We start from the raw sequence: 11,104 nt of genomic DNA, 5'->3' as shown, positions 1-11,104 counted from the left end.
CTCTAGTTCCATCCATGTTGTCGCAAATGGCAAGATTTCATTTCTTTTGATGTCTGCATAGTATTCCATTGGGTATATATACCACATCTTCTTGATCCATTCATCTGTTGATGGACATCCAGACAAAGATCCCATCAAAAAAGAGAGCTATAGACCAATATCCTTGATGAACACAGATGCGAAAATACTCAACAAAATACTAGCCAATAGGATTCAACAGTACATTAAAAGGATTATTCACCACGACCAAGTGGGATTTATTCCAGGGCTGCAAGGTTGGTTCAACATCCGCAAATCCATCAATGTGATACAACACATCAATAAAAGATAGAACAAGAACCATATGATACTCTCAATAGATGCTGAAAAAGCATTTGACAAAGTACAGCATCCCTTCCTGATCAAAACTCTTCAAAGTGTAGGGATAGAGGGCACATACCTCAATATCATCAAAGCCATCTATGAAAAACCCACCGCAAATATCATTCTCAATGGAGAAAAACTGAAAGCTTTTCCACTAAGGTCAGGAACACGGCAGGGATGTCCATTATCACCACTGCTATTCAACATAGTACTAAAGGTCCTAGCCTCAGCTATCAGACAACAAAAGGAAATTAAAGGCATCCAAATCAGCCAAGAAGAAGTCAAATTATCACTCTTCGCAGATGATATGATACTATATGTGGAAAACCTAAAAGACTCCACTCCAAAACTGCTAGAACTTATACAGGAATTCAGTAAAGTGTCAGGATATAAAATCAATGCACAGAAATCAGTTGCATTTCTCTACACCAACAGCAAGACAGAAGAAAGAGAAATTAAGGAGTCCATCCCATTTACAATTGCACCCAAAACCATAAGATACCTAGGAATAAACCTAACCAAAGAGACACAGAATTTATACTCAGAAAACTATAAAGTACTCATGAAAGAAATTGAGGAAGACACAAAGAAATGGAAAAATGTTCCATGCTCCTGCAGGGGAAGAATAAATATTGTGAAAATGTCTATGCTACCTAAAGCAATCTACACATTTAATGCAATTCCTATCAAAGTACCATCCATCTTTTTCAAAGAAATGGAACAAATCCTTCTAAAATGTATATGGAATCAGAAAGACCTCCAATAGCCAAAGGGATATTGAAAAAGAAAGCCACCGTTGGTGGCATCACAATTCCGGACTTCAAGCTCTATTACAAAGCTGTCATCATCAAGACAGCATGGTACTGGCACAAAAACAGACACATAGATCAATGGAACAGAATAGAGAGCCCAGAAATAGACCCTCAACTCTACAGTCAACTAATCTTCGACAAAGCAGGAAAGAATGTCCAATGGAAAAAAGACAGCCTCTTCAATAAATGGTGTTGGGAAAATTGGACAGCCACATGCACAAAAATGAAATTGGACCATTTCCTTATACCACACACAAAAATAGACTCAAAATGGATGAAGGACCTCAATGTGCGAAAGGAATCCATCAAAATCCTTGAGGAGAACACAGGCAGCAACCTCTTCGACCTCAGTCGCAGCAACATCTTCCTAGGAACAACGCCAAAGGCAAGGGAAGCAAGGGCAAAAATGAACTATTGGGATTTCATCAAGATCAAAAGCTTTTGCACAGCAAAGGAAACAGTTAACAAAATCAAAAGACAACTGACAGAATGGGAGAAGATATTTGCAAATGACATATCTGAAAAAGGACTAGTGTCCAAAATCTATAAAGAACTTAGCAAACTCAACACCCAAAGTACAAATAATCCAATCAAGAAATGGGCAGAGGACATGAACAGATATTTTCCTCTTTGTTTTTATCTTATTTTCTTTTTCTTTCCCTTCCACTATGTTCATCTGTTTTGTTTCTTATATTCCATGTATGAGTGAAATAACTTTTACTTTTTAAATTTTGCACTTTAATGGTTTTAATTTGTGAGACATTTGACTGGAAAAACTAGAGGGACATTCTTCTATCATGATATGATATAGGAATTGGGATTTTTCAGTGCTTAGAAATGATATATGTACTCCCACTGAGCGAGAGCTGGGTTTAAGGTAAAAGTTGGCATTTGGTAACTACCTTGAAAGGCCCCATGTAGAGCATATTGTTGGATATCTTATCCCTGCCTAGGTTGTAAAGCCAAATACGTCTCACCTGTGATGATTTAATGGCCTTGCTTCACTAGACATTTCTCTGCATGGTAAGGATTAATTTAGAAACCTAATAAACAACACATATAGAGCGTATTTATTTTGAAGCAAAACAGAAAAACTTTTTGAAGTGAACTGATTGCAAATGTACAATTTGAATTAGTGTTTGCTTCACTTAAATTCTATTATACTTTTTGAGACCATTAAATGTGAATAATAAACTTCTTAATTCCCTTACAAGAGGAGAATGGAATAGATAAATTCAACTTTGATCATTCTTGACATTATCAATTCTTTTTCTGAAATTTTCCATTTTGTAAATGGAAATAATACAAATAAAATCTAAGTAATAACATTAAAGAATAATCGAATTAACCAAAGGCTTAAAGGCAATGTACTGTAGACATGAAAACAAATGTCATTTGTTTTAAAGAAATAATGACTTTATGGCACTCTATTGTAAAGTATAAAGTGGTATTTAAGTTGTTTTAAAAAACTAACATGGTAACCAATAATATTAAATGAGCATCACATGGAACAGTGCCTTACCATAATGTATACTACTTAAATTTTTCTTCTTTCCAGTTTCAGTTCAAAATTCATAATTAATGCAACAAATCATGAAAGTTGTGAAATTCAGAGGGGCTTCTTTGGTGGTTTTTCATGTGTATTTTTTTTTTTTATGAGTCTCAGTGACATCTCATTATACTTTGAGAAATTTATTCTAGTTTGCTGGCTGTCTTTCACTACATAGTCTTCCAAATAATGGGATTAAAGATGAAGCCATTCCTTTGCTTTTAAAAAAGGATTGTTTTCCTTTCTTGAATTGCCTTCTTACTCACATTAATCGCTTCATTTTTTCAAATGGCTTCACATTGCATACCTGCTCTTAAAAGTGTGTATAACTTATCTTTGAGTGTGCTATTCTCTTTCCTACTGTTACATTTCACTATCAAATTTTCAATTTATGTTGAATGGTAGGTTGTCTCAAAGGGAGTACTTGACTTTGCTTTTAGGGCAAGGATGAGCAAACTGCAGCCTGAGGGTCAAATCTAGCCCACTACCTCTTTCCATACAGCTGTGAGCTAAGAATGGTTTTGTTTTGAAATGGGTGGGAAAAAATTGAAATGATACTATTTAGGGAAAAGTTAAAATAATAAGAAATTTAAATTTTTATGTATATACATAATATTTTGAATTTTTAAAATTAAATGTTTGTGGAAATGTTCTTTCTCTGTATATAAGTTCCCACATATATCCTTGATTTTGCCCTTTGGAAAGCAAAGCCAAAATATTTAATAACCTGTCATTAACGGAAAAGAAATGGATTGAAATTTTTATGAAATGATACTTTTTTGTACCACTTATTTTTATTTTTTATCTTATTTTTTAGAAGTTTTATTTATTTGAGAAAGAGAGAGAGAGTGTGTGTGTGGACAGGAGAGGGAGAGAGAATATGAAGCAGACTCCCTTCTGAGTGCAATCCTGAGATAATGACCTGAGCCATAATCAAGAGTTGGATGCTTAACTGATTGAGCCATCCAGGTGCCCCTGTGTCAGTTATTTCTAAATGATTTAAATAACTGATTCCAAAACAGAACTGAAGTTTATTTTAAAGCAAGTATACTGGATCTTCTATATCTAGGAAGGTATTGGGCTTTCAAGTAATCCTCTGGTGAGGAGAGATTTTCATTCCATAAGATTTCACAACAGAATCATTTTCTAGAAACAATTTACTTGACATCAAGAAATTGGACTCAACTTAGAATCATAGATTTGTTCTCTCATTCTGAAAAAAGTTTATTATTTTTTTCTTCATTTCCGAATTTCTTCTTTCTCATGCCTATGATTTGTACCACATTGCCACCCATTTACCTTCCATTTTAGTACCCACTATAGGCTCCATTCACACATATTTTTTAATGCATTATCCACAAGCACTGAAAATGCTTATCTAATATGCAAATATAATCATTCTTTTGCAATCTCTTAATCAGTCCAACTACTGCATCCAATCAAGACTCTATGAGTGCTGGGTGTTATACACAACTGATGAATCATTGAACACTAGGTCAGAAACTAATTATGTACTATATGTTGGCTAATTGAATTTAAATTAAAAAAAATATATGGGTCTATAGTTTTCTTTTCTTGTGATGCCATTGCCCAGCTTTGGTATCAGGTAAATACCACCTTCAGAATATGAGTTAGAGAGTATTCCAATTACTTCTGTTTTTTAAAAGTGTTTGGAAAAGATTGAGATTTCTTTATTAAACAATTAATAAACCAATACTGGGACACCTGGATGGCTCAGTTGGTTAAGCATCTGCCACTGGCTCAGGTCATGGTCCTAGGGTCTTGGAATGGAGCTCCATTTTGGGCTCCCTGCTCAGTGGGGAGACTGCTTCTCCCTCTCCGTCTGCCTGACACTCTGTCTGCTTGTGCATGCGCTTTCTCTCTCATTCTCTATCAAATAAATAAATAAAATCTTTAAAAAAAAATACTATAGCAGATCACATTCTACCTTTCCAGTCTAGTTTTTCACTATTCTCTGACATAAACTAGTCACACCAAAACCAAATCAAACCAAACAAAAAAAAGCTGCCACTCCTATGTTTACTTTTGACTCAGACTTTGAGTAAACCATTTTTCCTGAGAAGTACAGGAGATTTCCCTATGGAAATCTCCATCTTTTCTGTGACTTTGCACAATGACCAGCTCTGAGATATCTTACTCTTCACCTCTAAGGCTAAAGTTCATAACAATCCTTGGGGTTTCTTAAGTGTTCTGTCCTCCACTTACGATTATGACTCTTGTAGCATTTACAATGTAATGGCTGAATTACTCATCTTTCTTCTCACTAATGTAAGAGTTCCTAGAAGACATGGCAGAGATTTATCTTTCCTAATAGCCTAATTTACAGGCACTTCACCTTGCCCACTCTATGCACCAAATGGTAAAATCTTTTTTCCCTACAATTTTGTTAAGTTGAAACATTTTCAGTAACTCACAGACAGCAAGTTCCTGGGACAGGTACAAGTCCCAGAAAGAAATTTAAATTTTTAAATAAATTTCTGTTGTATTTGAACTACCCATTTTATGGTATTCTGTTATAACAACCCAAATAGATTAAGAAAAAAGTGGAAGCTTTATGCATTGCTTGTCAAAAGCAGAATAAAATAAATACATAATTCATGTTGTTCTGCTGTGAGTGTCATGAATTGATAAAGTGGTAATAACAGGCTAAGCATTTATATCGTCATCCCTGAAAATCAAAGACTGCTTATATGTGGGACTTTGTGCGACAAATGTGTGAAATTGGTGAATTGAGAGTATCTGCAGTGTTTTACCCACATGTATTTCCACTAAGATATGTATGTGTGTGTTATATATGCATACATGTAATATACATATGAAAGAATTGAGGGTTACACTTTATTTCCTTTTCTCTTTTTGAGTTTTTTCCTTGCACTTGTTAAATTATTTTTTTGCAGATATATAAACAAAATACTTAAGAGGACTGTGATAATTCAAAATCATAGTCTCTAAGGATAGCAGTGAATAAAAAATACATTATTTACTTTCCTTAAATCATTTACATGGATATGTACATTATTTACCTTAACAAATGCTCCATTCCGTATTGGAAGGAACTATTTTGTAACATTTTGAAAATCATTTTCATAAAGTACTATATTTCACAAAATTGACTGTATAAATTTTACTGATTGTGTTAAAGCTAAACAGTTATTTAGGACAGCATCCCTATACTATAATCATAAAACAATCACATACTAGAAAGTATTGAATTTTTTTTTCCTGGAATATACACAATTAAACATCCAATTGTCACTGAGAAATAAGAATCCCACTTATTTTTTATATTATTATAAATGCAGGTGGAAGATATGGTTTTTTGACATTGTTTTCTCTTTAACTGACAGTGTTTTTATTTGCAGTAAATGGGCAGAAGTAAGTCACTGAAAGCTGGGCATGGTATTTAAATGAATAAGGATTTTAGTATCAAAAGTTTCTTTAGTTCTATGAAGAAAACCTGCTAGTTTGCAGTGATATATTATAGCACTGTGTTTCTTTACTTAATCCTTTAAAAGAGCTATGCTACTTACTGATTTGTGTCCACAGGTTTGCTTCAGAACTTACTCTCCAGTATTTGTTTTCAAAAATGATTTCTACTGAGGCATCATCAGGCTCAGAACTTCTTTCCTCAGCCATACCCAATGTACTAATAACCTCATCAAAGGCATTTTTCATCTCCGTTACAGTGTGATGTCCAGCATTTTTGTTGGTATTTCATTGGGTTTTCCATATCTCCACTTACATTGCCTTCTTTTTCTTCTTCTTTTTTTTTAACTTCCAAACACTTGAAAAATAATAATTATTATTTTTAAAATTTCTTTTCAGTGTTCCAGAATTCATGGTTTATGCACCACACCTAGTGCTCCATGCAATAAGGACCCTCCATAATACCCACCACCAGGCTCACCCAACCTCCCAACCCACTTCCCTCCAAAACCCTCAGTTTGTTTCTCAGAGTCCACAATCTCTCAATGGTTCATTGCCTTCTTGTTCTTATGTGCTATCTCTTTCATCCATTAGAGTCCTGAGCGTGCCAGTTATAGTTGTTTTAAGTTCCTCAACTGATAATTTCGATATACCTGCTGTGTCTGGTTCTGCTGCTTGACCTGCATCTTCAAATTGTGTTTTTTGCTGTTTAGCATGCTTTTATTTTTTTTCTTGATAGCCAGCCATGTTCTTGCAGGTAAAAAGGATTGCTCTAAATAGGCCTCTTTCATGATGTGGCGGTGAGTAGTTGGGGGAGGGGAAGTGTTCTCTAGTCCGGTGATTTGGTCTCAGTCTTTTAGTGAATGTATGCCTTTGGACTGTGACCTTCATAAGTATGTAGCAGTTTTTCCCCTTCCCTTTTAGATGAGACAGAATGATTAGAATGGGCTGGAGTTGGGTACTTCTTTTTCCCAGTGGGAGGCTAGAAGGGATGTGATTTGACTCTGTCCTTCCCCCAAGGTCAGGTAGGTTCTGATAATATCCCAGCGGATAGGCAGCTCTGGTTAACTAGTTTCTCCTGAGGGCAGGTCTTGTGAAGAAGAACAGAGTGGTCTGGTCAGATTCAGAATTGTTCTTTTCTCCTTCTCCCTGCTGAAAGCCCCAGGGTATTTTTCTTCAGTATTTACTGTGGGAATTTGGTTAAACTCCTAGAGATAAATATTACAATATTGTGGGGCTTCCTTGGAGTTTTTAACACCAGAGGTATCCACACTCAGCCTCCAGCAATTTATCAATTACAGTTCAGGTTTTCTTACCTTGGTTCCCAAGGTGGTTTCTACTCATGAGTTTCTGCTCTGGTGAGTCTCGACTCCCTGCTCTTGCCTGTCTGTTTCTCAAGTCTTGGAGAAAGCAGTGGTCTTTGTGTCTTCCTCTCCCTTATGGATCCAAAACAAATTGTTGATTTTTCGAAATGTTCATCTTTTTCCTGTCAAGACCAAGTGTGGACTTCCAGGCTTCTTTACTTGGAACTGGAAACTGAACGTTTTTTGAGTTGTATTTTATCTTCCTCGTTGGTCTGGAGGTGTTTATGTAGAATTGTCATTAATTTTTCCTTATGGGTTTGTTAGAATTCATCAGGAGAATAATCCTTGTCTTGAATCCTGGGGAGGTATTTAAATAAATGTAATTTTTAAATAGATGTAAGGCTATTTTGATTGTTTCCTCTTGAGTGATACTTGGCAGTTTTTGACTTTCAAATAATTTGTCAATTTCACTTAAGTTGTTAAATTTATTAGAATCAAGTTGTTTATGCTATTTTTTATTATTGAAATGTCTATGGGAACTGTAGTGATGGTCCTCTTTCATTCCTGATATTGGTAACTTGCAACCTTTTTCTTTCTTGCCTGAGCAGTCTGGAACTATTGACAGTTTGGGCAAGATAATCCTCATGAGGACTGTCCTGTGCATTGTAGAATATTTATCAGCATTTTGTGTCTCTATCCACTTGATGTCAGAAGCTTGTCTCCCTTGACAACCAAAAATATATCCAAACATTGACAAATGCCACCTAGGGGAAAAGTCTTTTCCAGTTGAAAACCACTGATCTGGTTAGATATTAACTGTAATTCTTTGAAAGACCCAGCTTTTGGTTTCATAGATATTCCCTGGTTTTCTACTATTTCTTTTTTCCCTAGGTTTATTTTATTTTTATTTTTAAAAATTCTTTACTTAAAAATAATTCAACTTAGTTAACATATACTATATTATTAGTTTCAGGAGCAGGAATTTAGTGATTCATCAGTTGCATATAATACCCAGTGCTCACTCCATCAAGTGCCCTCCTTAATGCCATCACCTCATTACTCCATTCCCCACCCACCTCCTCTCCAGCAACCCTGTTTCCTAGAGTTAATAGTCTTTTATGGTTTGCCTCATTCTCTGTTTTTACCTTATTTTCTTTTTCCTTCTTTTTTCATATGTTCATCTGTTTTCTTAAATTCCACATATGAGTGAAATCATATAGTATTTTTTTTTTCTCTGACTGACTTACTTCACATAAATTATACTCTCAGGGTCCATCCATTGTTGCAAATGGCAAGATTTCATTCTTTTTTATAGCTGGATTATATTCCATTCTCTGTGAATGTGTGCAAGTATGTGTATCACATTTTCTTTATTTATCCATCAATCGATAGACACTTGGGTTTCTTCCATAATTTGGCCATCATAAATAACACTGTTATGAAGATAAGGGTGTGTGTGTATCCCTTTGAGAAGTTAGAAGACAATTTACTTCTATTCATTTAGCTGGTTAATGAGATTCAAACTCACATCTATTTGAATCCCAAATCCACACTGAAACAACTATGCATACTATGAGACAAAATGTCTCTAAAGTTTGACATTACTAATGGTTAAAAAAGCAGTTATTATTATTTTTTTAATTGGAGGAAAAAGTTAGTGGGACCTGAGGGTACAAGCCTTGAGAGAGGGCGGTGAAGAATCTGATTTTACTTATTTTTTAAAAAATAATGAACTTTATTTCTTTTCCAGATTTTCTGGGCTACTCCATATAAATTTTAGAATCAATTTGTCAAATCTTCTCCCTCTACCAAAAATACCCCCAAACTTACTAAAGTTCAGGTTAGATTGCATTGAATCTTTCAATCAATTCTGAAGGAATTACAATATGGAACAGTCAAGCCCATAAATCTAATAAATATTCACTTATTTAGGTTTTTAAATTATACTCACTTTTTTTTTTTTAGATTGATCTCTGGGTACTTACTTTTTTTTTTTTAATGCTGTTGTAAATGGTACACTAAAAAATTCAGTTTCTAATTGTTGCTGGGAGATAGAATTACAAGTGAATTTTGTATATGTCTTGGTATTCAGAAATCTTGCTAATTCTATTAGTTTACTGGTAAATTCTTTTAGATTGTATACTTGATCATATCATCTGAAAATAATGGCATTTTATTTTCTTCCCACTCGTTCCAATTTTTTTAAACATTATTGCCCTGGCCTGAGACCTCAGGTATCACATTTCCCCAACATACAGTGAAGTTGAAAGACTTTTATAGCAGACATCTGAATACCTACCTAATAGATCATACCATTCTAGATTTATTGCTTACCATACTTGCCTTATTATACATCTGTCAGTCCTTCTATCTATCCACCAATCCATTCTTTATTTTATTCTTTTTTAGACACATTTCAAAGCAGTTGCAGACATTAATACACTTCCCCCTAAATACTTTGGCATGTCTATTATTATCTAGTGCCATTGGAAATAGGAGATGTCATAATGGACATCATTTTCTTTCTCCCAGTATTAGAAGGAAAGTTTTTGATATTTTAAGAATGATATGTTTGCTGTAGGTTTTGTGTAGATAATCACTATCAAATTAAGATAGTTTTCTGGGGTGACTGGGTGGCTCAGTGGGTTAAGCCTCTGTCTTCAGCTCAGGTCATGATCTTAGGGTCCTGGGATCAAGTCCCACATCAGGTTCTCTGCTCAGCAGGGAGCCTGCTTCCCCCTCTCTATCTCTGCCAGCCTCTCTGCCTATTTGTGGTCTTTGTCTGTCAAGTAAATAAATAAAATCTTAAAAAAAAAAAAAAACCCAGATAGTTTCCTTATTTATTTTAGTTTGCTAAAATAAACACATATAACCTGATGATTGCTGAATTATTTTTGATTTTTACAAGAGAAAGGATTGCATGATAGTGAAACAAAAAAGATGAAGTAATTTTAGAAGAAAAAAATTATGCAGTTTTACTTACTTGTCTCTAGGAATTTCCTATATATAGCAGCATGGTGAGAGTTAAGCTATCAAAACATAAAATACTCATCAGAATAGGAAACCTTGTCTATTGGTCATGCCACTTAAGAAACTGTTGAATGCTAATATTTTCTGATGTAACAGATTAGCATTATTAATAACTTAGTAAATATAAGTTTAACAGACTTTAAAAAGAGATGTTATTTTTTTACTTGATAGAGACACAGAAAGAGAGGGAACACAAGCAAGGGGAGTGGGAGAAGGAGAAGCAGGCTTTACACCTAGCAGGATGTCCTATGCAGGACTCAATCCCAGGACCCTGGGATCATGATCTGAGCTGAAGGCAGACACAAAGACAGAGACACCCAGGTGTCCCTAAGTTTAACAGACTTGCATGGTTTTAATAAATTAATTCAGAATATTTTTTTCAATATTTAACTTAGAATTCTCTCCTAATTCTGTAGATAACAGCATATATACTTCATAAAGACACAATTAAATTTTTTAAAAATATTAATAACCTTCTTTTGCCTCCAAGATATTTGTTAAAATATTGAAGAAATTTAAATGATGTGCTACAGGTTTTTTTTTCTTAATGTATGATGATAATAATATTGATATTATTTAGCAACAAAAACTGAGAAAGA

Source organism: Mustela nigripes, chromosome 5 (genome assembly GCF_022355385.1).
Source record: "Mustela nigripes isolate SB6536 chromosome 5, MUSNIG.SB6536, whole genome shotgun sequence".
In the NCBI taxonomy this organism is placed as follows: Eukaryota; Metazoa; Chordata; class Mammalia; order Carnivora; family Mustelidae; genus Mustela; species Mustela nigripes.
Note: the sequence above shows the minus strand (reverse complement) of the source record.